The sequence below is a fragment of the Cyanistes caeruleus genome, chromosome 2 (assembly GCF_971803275.1).
Source record: "Cyanistes caeruleus chromosome 2, bCyaCae1.hap1.1, whole genome shotgun sequence".
Taxonomy (NCBI): Eukaryota; Metazoa; Chordata; class Aves; order Passeriformes; family Paridae; genus Cyanistes; species Cyanistes caeruleus.
Genome location: NC_141702.1, coordinates 23,201,785 through 23,215,724, shown reverse-complemented (window position 1 = coordinate 23,215,724; position 13,940 = coordinate 23,201,785).

The window sequence follows — 13,940 nt, the reverse complement described above, 5'->3', positions numbered from 1 at the left end:
TTTTGTTTTTTCCTTTGATTTGTTTTGCTGTTTTCTTCACTAAAGGGGCAAGAATGACTCTTCATTCCGCTTCCATCTAAGCAAAACATTAGGACAAAGATAATTATTGATCCAGCCCTAACAATTGCCAACAGAGTTGTGAACAATTGCTTGTTACAGAGTTGTGAACAGTAGCCAAGAAAACATTGAACTTTTTTTGGGACTGAGCACACATTTTATCTTTGGCCTGGCTGAAGTTATTTTTCCTGTACTTTGAGGTTCAAATTAAAGAAATGGCAACTGAAGACTGAACCCTCAAAATATACTTATTGACTTCACTTTGTAGCAAAACAGGAGATGGGATTAACTATTTTTCTGTCTCTTTTCTCTGGGGAAGCTCATAAACCTTCTCTCTGTTTTTTCCTTTCTTTTTTTCCACTTCACAAAAGAGAGTGCAGCTTTCCCAGAATTTTAGCCATCAGAGTCATAAAGAGTAAACTGAACATAACTATGTTATGCTGAAGTGGGATGCTGAAATTATGAGTAGAGAATTAATTCCAATACGAGGTGATTCAATCCAGCTTTTACATTCTGCATGAGGAGATAAGTGGATGACTATTCCCAAGACCAAAAATTGCTCCTCCCAGCCTTCCCTCCCACACTTCAGCCCTCAGAGGCCCTTTAGCAGTCTTGTCAAATCATAGAATCATAGAATGATTTGGGTTAGAAGGGACATTTACAGGTCAGTTAGTCCAACGTTCCCTGCAATGAGCAGGGACATCTTCAATTAGATCACATTGCTCAAAGCTCCATCCAACCTGACCTTGAATATTTCCAGGAATGGGACATCCATCACTTCCCAGAGGAAAACCTGCTCTGGTGTTTCACCATCCTTATAACCGCTTTCCATTTACAACAGGTTCTGATAAAATGTGTGTCCCCACCATTCCTATAATCCCCCTCCAAGGCTGCAATATGGTCTCCCCAGAGCCTTCTTGTATCCAGACTGGACATCTCCATCTCTCTCAGACTCCCTGCACAGAGGAGCTGTTCCAGCCTTCTGTTCATCATCATGACCATCTGGAACCATTCCAGCGTGTTCCATGTCTTTATTCTGCTGACAACTCTGGAGATGGATGCAATACTCCAGTTGAGGTTGTACAAAGGAAGAGCAGAGAGGTGGAATCATTTTCCTTGGTCTGCTGGTCACACTGCTTTTGGTGCAGCCTAGGATGCTGCTGACCTGGGCTGTGAATGCACTCTTGGCTCATCTACCAGTACCCCAGGCCCTTCTTCACAGGGTTGTTCTCTAGCTCTTCACCCTCTAGATAGTATCGATATTGGGCATTTCCCTGACACAAAGGCTGAACCTTGCACCTTGGACCTCATGGGGTTCTCATGGGCCCACCTCTTGAGCTTGTCCAGATCCTTCTGTATGTCAAGTCCCTCAGGCTTGTCAACTGCACCACTCAGCTTGCTGAGGCTGCATGGGAACTCACTGTCCATGGCACTGATAAAGATATTAAACAGTACTTATCCCCATATGAACCCATGATGGAACACTACTTGTCACTGATGCCCATCTGGACTTTGAGTTATTGACCACTACACTCTGGATGCGACTGTCCAAACAATTCCTCCTTCACCAAATGGTCAGTCCCTTAAATTTGTATCTCTTCAATTTAGAGAAAAGTATGTTGGGGGTGGGGGGGACCATGTCAAAGAACTTCTTCTTTCTGTCTTCCCCAAGAGTCCCACAAATGAACAAAGACTAGGAAGCTAAAAATTGAACAGTTTCATAGAAATATCTTTCCAGGCAACTGCTCGAGATATTTTACATAACGAGTTTATTGGTGGCAGCAGACTGCCTTTCAGTGGAGTTCTTAAACCATTATTTCAACAGCCTTTTGAATATACTCTTAGCAGCTGTAAAAGTCAAAGTGCCATGAGTCTGCCTACAACACACTGTTTCATATCACCATCTTCCCTGAAGATTTCTGGTAATCCTGCAGTAATTTTCAAGTCTTAGTTATGGAAATTTTGCCAGCACATCTGTTAATGAAAACAACTGAAAACAGCCTTATTTGAATATGCATTAATTTCTATTTTAAAGTGATAAGGTTTTCTAATCTTGATGCCTTTGGAAAAGCATTCAGAAAATGAAGAAACATATGTTAGATTAAGTTCAGTTTACTGGAATGTAACTCACAGCTACATGGACAGTTGGTGGATGCTGTTGTGTTACATAGAATAGAGATAACAGGACATGATAAAGCATATATACACATATACAGTTTTTGTAAATTAAAAAAAAAGGAAGTGTTTTCCAGAAAAAAATCAATACATTTTAAAATTCTAAAATTTGGAATATAAAATGTTTAAAATAAATTAAAAAACCATACAAAAACGTGCCTATAAGGAATCTGAGGTACTTGAAATAGGCTCCATCATATGAAGACTGTAAAATTTTAATTCCAACCTAACCCCGTCAATGCTAGGATGCTTCCTCAGTTCTTTCAAAGATTTATCTTCACTGCACTCCTCTGGAATCCTTCTAAAAGATCTACCCCTTTCTTAGATGTGCATTTCTGAGGTGCAGTGGAGGGGTGCAGAACAGGCGGTCATCAGTCTGACTTGCTGTCTCTGATGTCTTATACCTGGTCTTCTTCTTGGAGCTTTTTAGAATAAGTATTACATTGTGTATCCAGCTTAAAATGTGAACAAACTTGTAACAAGACAGTCCTCTGCAGCCCTCCTGTCTCCATTCTCATCTCCTTCCTTTGAGCCGAAAACTAATTTGCCAAAAGAGGTTATTTTTCACCTACATTGTGCCTTTGATATGGTTTGCAGAATAGCTATGCCAATGTTTTTCCCTTGCAAAAGAGAGGAGGTATGGCAGTAGAAAAACAAGACTCTTATAATGGCATGACTGATTCATGTCAAATTAAAATATATTTTGAATTACTTTCAGCCTCCTATTATACTTTCAACCCATCATTAGCATTTTTCTGCATTTTTCTGTTCTTCTTTAGTTTTATTTTGTCTTACTAATTTCAGATTGTTCTGTAAATTGAGCAAAAAAATGCTGAAAGTAGTTGCTTGTCCTGAAGTGCTTCCTCTGATGCAGCTTGCTCTTAGTGCAGTTATTTGTGTATGCTCTCTACTCCAGAATTCAAGCTATTTGTGAAAGCCCAGAACAAACCTATAAAAGAATTTCATAGGTACAGTCAAAAAACTACTGCACACTACACTTTAGTCAGCTTTATTGTCCAGTCTTTTCACTGTTGTAAGATAATCCTAGCTGCAGTGCATTTCCATAAAAAAGATGGGAAATACTTTTTGCTTTCCCTATTGACTCTGTGGAAGATGAGATTATTTTGACAAGGGATGCTTTTGTACTTCCTTTTGGGATATTTCCTATCACATTTCTTTCAGGGACTAGTTGAATGATTGTTCAATATTTTTCAACAATATCTTTTTGGGTTGATTATGTCCAGTCCTACATATTCCTCATTCTGAAGAAAAAAAAAGACTAAATTTATATTTATTGTTCTCCAGCCCTCAAGTCTTTTCTGACACCTCTGTCTCTCTCCTTTCAAATTTTCTTAGGTAACTAATTGCAAATTATTCAAAGATCCTTTTTGTTACTTTCTTTAAAGCTATTGATGGAAATCCACCCCATTTACTGTCTTGAACACCTCCCATATTCTAAGTATTCTCTAAGCTGTTTGCTCACCTGAACTCCTCTAATATAAAGTTTGTGTTACATGCATAGTTGCTATTAATCTTTTTTCTCAAAAGGCCCATACCAAAAAGGCAGTAAATATTTTGACTTTTATTAGTATTATTAGTTAATTATTAATATAATTAGTATTATTCATTATTTATTCACTCTTCCTCTTAAAATAATTGATCTGTATTTCCCTCAGCTTACACCTAATGATGTATAATGTGCTTTTATTTCATGTTGCTTTCTTTGTATGAATCTCAAGTCATATCTTCTCTGCAGTTTTTGTCTACGTGCTTTTACTGTTTATTTAGAATCCCTTTCATCCCTTCATCATTTCAGCCTTCTGCATTTTGTGCAGTTCTGTGTTAAACTGGTAGCTCTTTCACAATATTTATCTGATTTGAAAACAGAGGGTAATATTCAAGACCTCAGAATACTGCTGTGGGGTCTTCTGCTTTACTTATTATCTCCTCCCCATGTCACATTGCCACTGCCTGTGAAACTGCCTATTTAAAAGCCACAAGTCTTGTTACCTTTCTTCTTTTTGTATTCTCTTGATTCATCTCGTTATTTCTCTGCATTGTAGTGATGAGTCACTGTGGACTCCCACCTCTCTCTCTCAGACTTTTGCTCCTTTTGCTGGACTCTCAAGATATTCTATTATGGAAAGATCTGTACCTATTTTTGTTCCTCATAAAGGAGAAAGAAAAGGTAGAGATATTAATGCATGCATTAATGCAGATATATAGAAACAGATAACTCAGCAGACTGGTGTAAGTTAATCAGTAAACCTATTTTTCTGTGTCAATGAGTTTTGATTTGGCTCACTAATTGATAATATTCATTGCAATATTTTTTAATATTGTTTCTGGACTACTTCTGAGTTGTTTACTCAGAGTCTATCTTCTTGTAATCTGCTTGTCTCTTGTAATCCTTCAGTTGCATGGTTACTTGGTTCTCAAATGCTTGGGAGTTTCTCATGCATACACATGTATTAGTTGTAGACCCATCACTTTCAGTCATGGCATTTTCTAACATGAAAAAAGTAGTATCAAAAAGTAGTATTTTTTTTCTCTGAACAATGAAAAGGTAAATGGTAAAGTTAATTGCTAAATAAAATCTTAGTGCTTATGATTCAAAACAAATAAAATTTATGTTTTTATATCTGCCTGAAGGAAATACAATATTCAAACTTTTAGACTCTAGTCCCTGAAGTGCTGTTAAAAAATTGTCCTATCTGTCCCTCATTACCTTCATTTTTTTAATTCCTTTAGTAGCTTCTGCAATTCCAGTAAGGCTCAATTTTCTCATATTCTCATCTTTGACTTTTTCCTGGTTTTATACCTTCTCAGTTGCCTTAATCCAGCGCCACTTAAATGTTCTCTTTGTTTTTTTGCTCTTTATGTTTTCTTCTTGGAGCTCACTTCCATCTTTAGTAAACCTGCTTCCACAATTCTCTTTGAAATAGTTCTTCCACCAGTTACAACATATTTTTCAAAGAAAGGGAAATGAAAAAAAAATTATAATTCTCTTGTCAAATATGCCTCCCAGGCAAATCACATCAACGGGATTTTTTTTAAAATGCTTTATTTATCATGAGCTTTTAAGATCTCAAATTAATGCTATTAATAGGAGGTTGCTTAAATTCTCAACAGAACACAAATGCTGTGTTGCAGTTCAAAGTTACAAGAGGATTTTAATTTAAATTCAGTTCCCTCTTTTTCTCCTATCAAATGAACCAGATGTTTCCATTACAGCACTAGTGTATCTTCACCAAGCTGGTGCCAGGAGTCCACTGAGGAGAAGGTTTTTTACTGGAGGAAGCAATGGTAGGCTCCTACACTGCATGGAATGAGTAAATGGTTGGCTTAAAACTGTAACAAAGTGCTGTGATGTTGGGCCAACCCCTCAATAGCAGAACAATCAAGAGGAACTTGGAAACAAGTCATGTTATTAGTTCTGTTCCTGCCACAATTTTGGATTTATTAATTTTAGAGACAAAAAGCAGCACAGTTCCCTGAAAAATGGGAACCCACATTTTATGGCATTTCCGAGAGGCAAATAGTTAACAATTCTGGGGAATAATTTTTTGCACTTTTTTTGTAAGACAGCAGCAAATGGCTATTAGAGGTGACATTATGATGATGGGAAAGAATTATAATAATAACTAAATATTTGTTGTTATTTGCTATTACCTAGCTTTGTTTTGAGCTAAGTGAGGAAGTTTCATTTGTTAACAATAAAATATTCTTCCCCTTGCAGAAACTTTCAGTTATATAACTTGTAGTCTGATCCAGGTTGCAGGAAAGTAAATGACAGCTCTCCCACAGAGGGTAATAACAGCAGGATACACCCAGTAATTCATACAATAGTCTGGGAACAGACCCAGAGGGGAAGTGGAGGAAAGTATTTGTTTAAAAACTTTTGTTTTTTCACATCCGACTCCAGTGCTCTTTTAAAACCAATACAGGGGCTGAAAGGCGATGAAACCCACGGAAAATTTCTGGGTAGGCCGTACACATTTTCAAGGGCAGAGACAATGCAAGGTTATCATTAATAGTCTTTATATGTAAGTTGTTTAGTAATCAAGTCTTTTGTCAGACCTGGGAGACAAGAATTCACAAAAGAGGAAATCAGAAATGCAACTGAAATGCTCTTGTGATACTTTGAGATGATGTACATAGATACAGCACAAGGCTATGTAGTTTCTATACAGCTGATAATCACAAAGATAAAATAACTGCTAATTATTAACCAGGCTGGAAGCTTGATTTTAGATTACTTTCTCAGATCCCACATCAGAATTTGTATTTGTGGGATTTGGAGTGCATGATAATAGGAAGAAGTCAAAGGATACTTGTTCTGCCCATTTATAGCAAAGTTCCTCCAGTTCTAAAATCTAGAAACTGACTTCTCAGTAGTTCTCTCTACTCTTATCATATTTGAAAAAATTTGTGTCACAAGCCGGTAATTTTGCCAGCTAAAACCTAAAACTTGAGAATAATTATCTTGGCATTTCCTTCTTTGTCTAGTCTACAAATGTAAGTGTAATGTAAATATAAATGTAAGCTATATGCATTTAAATTTAGGTGCTTTTCTAAGACCAACATACATTGAAATTGTAGAAAAAATTCATATCAGTTGAGTTATAGCAGAGATGAATGTGGCTGAAAACAATTCAGTGGAGGGTCAGACAATGCTGAATATACTTATTCTGCTCTAATCTGTCTAAACAGAATAGATTTAGAAATCAGTTTGTAGAGTCATAACAGGTGATTGATATTGTTAAAGATCTCAAGGTTATTGTTACATTTCAGCAAATAGTCAGATATTCTCCATTCAAATTTGTGGGGAAGTCTGCACAAGCATGTCCAAGAAAGTAATAGATGTTTGCTTTGCCTAAGATGCTAATAACAATGATTACATAATTGCAAAATATAATTTACCTAATCTACTTCCCTCAAGTTTTAGGTCAATCCTGATAGGTGTTTGTTCCTGGAAATATTTAGAAACGAACAAGTGACCAATGTCATTATGGTTACACAGGAAGTATGAATACTTCTCTAGAAAGTTTTGCTCAAGAGTCAAAAGAAATGTTTTTTTGCTTATTCATAAGAACTTCTCCAATTCAGCTCTTTGGTAATTGAATTGGATATTCAGCCTCAGAGAGAATATCCAAAAGGATCATCTATTCCCATCATAAAAATATTAAGTGCCCAAGACCTCTTTTTGAAAACTCAGTTGGAAGTTCTTTTGTAATTTAATTTGCTACTGAAATGTTTCCCTGTTACAATCTCTATGTAACTGTGTTAAAAGCATTAAGTATATGTTTCAATTTCTAGAAATATGAATTTACAATTTATTTAGCACAGTGCTTAGAGAACCTGTAGCAGCATTTCAGATTTCAAAACTGTCCACTATGTAAATATATGCACAGTTTTACTGAGTGCAAAACATGCAATCTGATCTTTCTCCTCAAATTTGCTTAGCCTTGTACCAGAAGGTTCTTAAATAGATTGTGGTTCAACTACCTGCAGAGACCATTCTAAGGAAAATATCCAAAGTAGGAAGAAGTATTGTTTTCAAATCAGATGTCCTTATCTTCAGCGTTTGGGTTAGCAGTTGCCTATGTTATTTTAAAAGGCAGTACTATTATCATTGTCAGGAAGACTGATGTTTTGCAGTTCTCCCTCATGTATTGTGTGAGCCCACAGCAAATTTTTTCCTTTTTAGAAAATTCCCACTACACACAAATAGAGCCTTACTATGTTGTTTGTTGAGCAAAGCAGTGTTAGTTATTTGCTTTCAACATCTGCTTTCTGACTTTTACCTTGAGTCTGAGGTGTATTTACAGTCATTAATAAGATGTCTGGAGAAAGGACAGGTGTTTAAGTTAGATGGGCAATGTTGAAGCTGTAGCTCAGAGTTTTCTGTATTGTTTCATAATGTAAAAGTAATTTTTGAAAAACAGCTTTGCTGCAGATACTGCAACAGGGGTATTTTTAAGAACTTTTTATCAGAAAGTGTCAGTGCATTTCTGGTAGATTTTGTCTTCAGTGAAACATATCAATAAAGCTAAAAGCAGAGCCTTTGCTGTATCAGAGAGTAGAGTGGTTCTTCTACTTGTTCATCTGCTTTCGAACACCCTACTACTGGGAGATCACCAAACTACTGAAATCAGCCTTGGCTTTCTCTCCAAAATGGCCATCATTTTAAAGCAATGGAATTGTAAAAAAAACTTGGAGTCATTTTGAAGGATGTACAAGATTTGAATCTTTTTAGGATATAATTTCAATCATTTTTAGAGAAATAGGAAGTTGGTAGGAAGTTGCTAGATTTTTTTTTTTGTTAAAAGGAAATTAGGAAATCTAGGATTTTCATATAACCAAGGAATTATGGTTAAAGCTCAGCTGTCAAATGAGTTTCACTGCAAAATCAGAAACATTACCAAGTAGTGTTTGCTTTTATTTCCCCCTTCATATTGCTTATTTTTCCATCTACAGGAGTCTTTGGTGGGCTTATTAATTTTCAGGATGAAAAAAATTTCTCTAGCTATGGATACATATATATAGTTGAAGTTTGCAAATTGTATGAAGCATAGCCATGACATCTGAAAGCAGGGGTAAAATAATCTGAACACAGAATTTTTGGTGATTTGGATAACTTTAGCTACATTTTCACAGTGAATACTTGCTGTAAAGACAATTTTAAATGATTTTTGAAGCTTGATTTTTAGTTCTTGTAGCTATGATAGTAGTAAGTTCTAAGGATCATATTTGAAACATTTTATTGAAGTGTTTGGCCAAAACCTGCAAAATTCAATTGAGTTCAGAGTTTGTTTCAACAAACTTGGCTTGGTTTGTTACAGTATTCTTGGATTGAAGATATGGGATTACTCTATTGATTTAATAACTTCAGAAATTATTTTCTGTATTGAAATTTTGTTTTCAAACACACTTAATACTTGAGAGAATTTAAATCTGGGGATTTAACCTAAAGTCCTAAACGATCTTAAAGCATAGCAGAAAATACAGTCAAAGAACATAGCTAGTTCTTATAAATAAAATTTCTCAAAAATAATTATTTTTCCTTATGCTGATATGATGCCAAATGCAGAGCTTCACTCTTTTCATGCTTCTAGTCATTATTGCTGACAATTTTGTTACAGAAGCATGGTGTTGATGCACTTGAAAGGCATCTTTTTTTTGCTTTGCCCTATATTCAGGGAAAATGCCTCACTTTCAAGGTCACATCCAACAAAATAATGACTGGCTCTTCCAAGAAGCATTGCTTGGTTCAAGGCTAAAAGTCTTTTTATTCAACAACTACTTTCTTATTAAACTCAAACAGGAAATAGAAGCCAGTTTCTTAAGGGGTGTTTGGCATCTATTTCTCCCAATAATCTAATGTTACTTACCTTTTAAAACTGTTATGTGCATAATGATAATAAATCAAGCAAAATGATAGTGCCACATAGAAAAATTAATTTAGGTGACTGTGATTTATTCATTCTGTTCATGACCCAAATGCTTATCATAATCTGTTAAAACTGAAATGAGTTTAGAAAAAACCTTCCACAGAAGAACAAGATGTGTGCAGAAAGGTGAAGACATTCTTAGAAGTGTTATGGACTTTGCTCGAACAAGAATGCTTAAAATCTTCTCTTGTGCAGATATATCTCCTTCCTGCCTAATATAGAATGTTGTTTTGAAATATGCTTTATGATGATTATAATTTTACACAAGGAAACAGTGTGACTTCAGCAGACTTCCCTGCTCAATTTGCTCATTTGTAATGTCATCCTTCCCAATCATGCTTGTCTCTTTTGATATACTGCCTCTCCTGAAAACTGTGAGCCCTGTAAATGTCTCTATAATGGCTAGCTCACTCAAGCCCTGGTTGTTGAAGGCAGCTACCATAATGCAAATAATAAATAATAATAGTGTCTGTACATAGCTACAGCAAAGCCAGTGAAGCAGTACATGTTCCTTGATACACAGGGGTTCTAATGATATACTGGGTCAGGGCCAGACCTTTTCCCTGTATCACACTGCACTGTGTCAAAGCAGGAGCTGGAGCTCAGCTTCTGTAATCAGATCCATATTTGAATTTTTACTGAGTTTAGTGACTCTTTGTGAACCTGCTGATCCACTCTTCCATATTTATTGAGTAAAATACTTTTATCCTTTGTAGTCTCTACATCTCTTTGCCTCAGTGGTGTTACATAGATATTATCTACTCTCTTTCCTAAAATATTAATTATTAAGCAACAGTGGAAAGCATCTTCTAAATAATGTATTCTGAACTTTTAACAGTACATGCTTAGCTCCTATTCTTATTTCCATATTATTTAAATACTATAACCTGAAATTCATATGCCAGAAGAAACAGTGAAGATGACTGAACAAAATTTCAAGCTATGCCTGTCAACATTAGTTAGAGGTTTGACCCTGCAGGTTCTGAACTCTTAACACAGTCATTAGAATGACTGTAATGAAATTTTCAAGATGCAGTGATTGAAGGATTGTGGTTTCAACTGTTTTGAATATGTGTTTCATTAGGCTAAAAGTCTAAGCTGTTTACATTGAGATGCCTCACTGTAGTCATCTTCATCTGTATTTGCATTCAATAGCCTAGTGCCTTGGTAAGACTTCATTTTGTAGCCACATCCTGACAGATGCCTTTAGCACGTATGTTTCTGTGGAATGTTATGATATTTAATAGAAACTGCCCTTGTTTTCTACCCTAGGAACTGAAAGAAGTAATTAAATTTAATAGAAACTGCAGCCTCTAAACAAAGATACATGATATGTGTGTGCCCACGTACTGCACAGTTAAAGGAAACACTAGCATAACACTAGAATTAGAAAAGCAGTTCTTTAATTTCAAGGGTTTCATTGCCAGCAATGAACTAGAAAAATAAATGTTTTTGAATCAAGACTTTTTGTATGCACTAGTTCCCTACATCAGACGCACTAATTTACATTTTAGAAACATTTTCTGTTCTGATTACTTGCTCTTGCTGAGCAGTGGAGAAAAAAAAAGTCAGATTAAAAAGTACAATAATAGAGCTATCTTGCCAAACTCATTGCACTCAGACAACTGCAAGGCTTCCTCCCCTTGCAGTAATTTGACTGAGAATATACCCACTGTGTTGACATTTATGCACTGGGAATGGAGCACAGAATTATTCCAACTACTTGCCAAAATTTTGAAAGCACAAGCTTTTCAAGTCTAAAGCATTATTACTGTTGCTTAAATGCCATTTGTAGGCAATAAGAAAACTACTGCTAATGTATTTGGTTTCAGTATTTTCACTCTACAGCAAGTGTGTTAACATATAAAACAACAGTAACTGGTCTTCTGGGAAATTCCAGTACAGCAGAGCTGCTATTTCTGGAAAGCTATTTTTATATATGGAACACTACTGGGCTGTGTAATATTTTGCTATTAGTGAAAAAATTTAATTGGCATGTGATTTCAGCTGTCTTCTCAGGGGAATAGTGGTAACTTTATGTACAGATTCACTTCACTGTACCTGTAGAACTGCTGTTAAATGAAAACCAGTGGCTTGGATCCATTGGAGAAAGAATAATGACTGATTTTCCAACACACAAACCTGAGAGAAAGTCCTGAGTACCCTTTATGGTACCTGCCATTACCTTAAATATTTCACTTAAGGAAATTTTTACAATGACTATTTTCCACCGTGTTGTACACTGTAAGTGGCTAGAATTGCCTTGATATAAAAACTGGGCCATCATGAAACTAAGTCTTCTTGTGCACCACCGGTGTGGTAGACCTGTGTGGTAGCTAGGCTGAGGGATTCCTTTTGTTTTGCTGAAGTGTTTCTGCCCTTTAGACAGAAGAAGTGGATTTACTCTTTTCCTCCTAGCGCAGGGACTGAGCTAGACATGTGTGAAAGGGATGCAGTTAATTTATTACTTCAGTCCTAAAAGTGCTTGTAAAAGATGTTTGGGGTTAAACCTACATTTGATCAAAAATTTACTGAAAGCCCTTAATTTAAGTCAAGCTTGGGTTGACTTGCAAGATTGGCACTTTGCTTGTTTTTTGGTCAAGACGCTTTTTCATGTTGAACACAAAGAATCGGCAAGATGCGGTTCTTTGTTCTTTGACTCAAATGAATAAGCTCTAGGATTCAGGTGGATGGTGATTCCGACAGCTTTCAGGACAAAAAAAATGTCCTGCATAGATGAAACACTCCTTTAGATCAGATACCTTTTCTCTGCAGTCATTACATTAGATGAACTGTTATGATTCAGTGAACTGCTGAAGCTATTTTTTCATGTACCATGCCAGGCAGCCATGCTATTTGTCTCTATTAGGACTTTCTGCATCCTAAGTAGCGTGGCCATTTACTTGTTGAATTGCTAATTATACTCTGTTGTGATAGTTAGTCCCTCCTTGCGTCTGTTTTCTTCTTCCTCTTCATACAGAATAAAAATTTCTCTCAAAGTGAAAGATTACTATAAATTGAGATCTATGCTATTTTTTTCCCCCCAAGATCTAGGCAAATAAAATATACACTCTTTCCAAATTCAGCCACCTCTTCTTAGGTGATCCCTGCTGCTTAGATATTTGCAGGTCTTTAAACTCCCTCCCTTTAAACTGTGGTTTCTTGTGCTGTGCCTCTTGTTATGCCGTCGCCTTGCTAACCCCTAATATTTCATTGCTTCCCTGTGCTTATTCTGGCTGCTTGTCACCTTTCCTCAGCCCCATTAGATTTTTCTTACAAATTTTTCAGGGCTCTCTGTAAGTGTTCACACTGGGGTGGGTGCATTAAGCTCCCACATATTTCCAGAACAGGTGGAATAGACACTCGATATTCTAATGCAAGAATTTTAATCCAGTGATGGAGGTTAATCTGAGCATGTTAATTCTTAAAAGACTCAGAGGAAGCCAAGCTGGACACAACTGGCAGAAATTTTGGGCAGGAACTCTCAGCTGGACAGAGAGAATAGATTCCAAAGCAGTGTTTTAATTGCCACTAATAGCAGCAGTGCTCAGTGGTGGAAACATGGATTTCTTTCTGTAACTCGTTCCCACCATCTACTTATTATCATGACAGCTGATCAAGCTGGGATCTTAGAGGCAGTGGTTGAACCAAACTATGAGCCTTTGTCCTTGGCCAGAGAGCCAGAGGTGACAGGAAAACAGAGATGACACAGGAGAAGAGCTGCTGGTAGCAATCTGAGCTAATTTCCTTCATGTCCATGACAAGCCTGTTATGTGCTGCTGTATAGCTTGAGATATAAAATGAAAGTAAACCCTCTCCTGCTGCCTTTTAACTGTAAAGCATCCATGAGTCAGATAAGTTCCTGTAGTGCCCTGAATTGTGATCTGCTCCCTTTGCATATAACTGGTAGATAGGGTGACCACAGTGATCACTGTCCCTGCCCCTCAGCACTGTCTGCCTGTCTTTTTGTGTGTGCAGGGCAGGCACAAGGGGTATCATTTGGAAACTTGGACAATAGGACTGACTGCCTCTCTGAGAGGCCTCCTGAATTTGAGAATATTTTTTGTGTTACTTGGGGGAACCACTGCATGAAAAATGTAACTATCCACTGATGTTTCAGATAGAGAGAAGGCTCCATTTCCTCTATTAGCTGGCTAAAGAGTTGAGTGTCTAGTACACACTTTCTAGATTCCCTTGGGAAGAGATGGAGGGTTCTGATGGTCACTGCTTGAGACCCTGAAGGATATTGCTGAC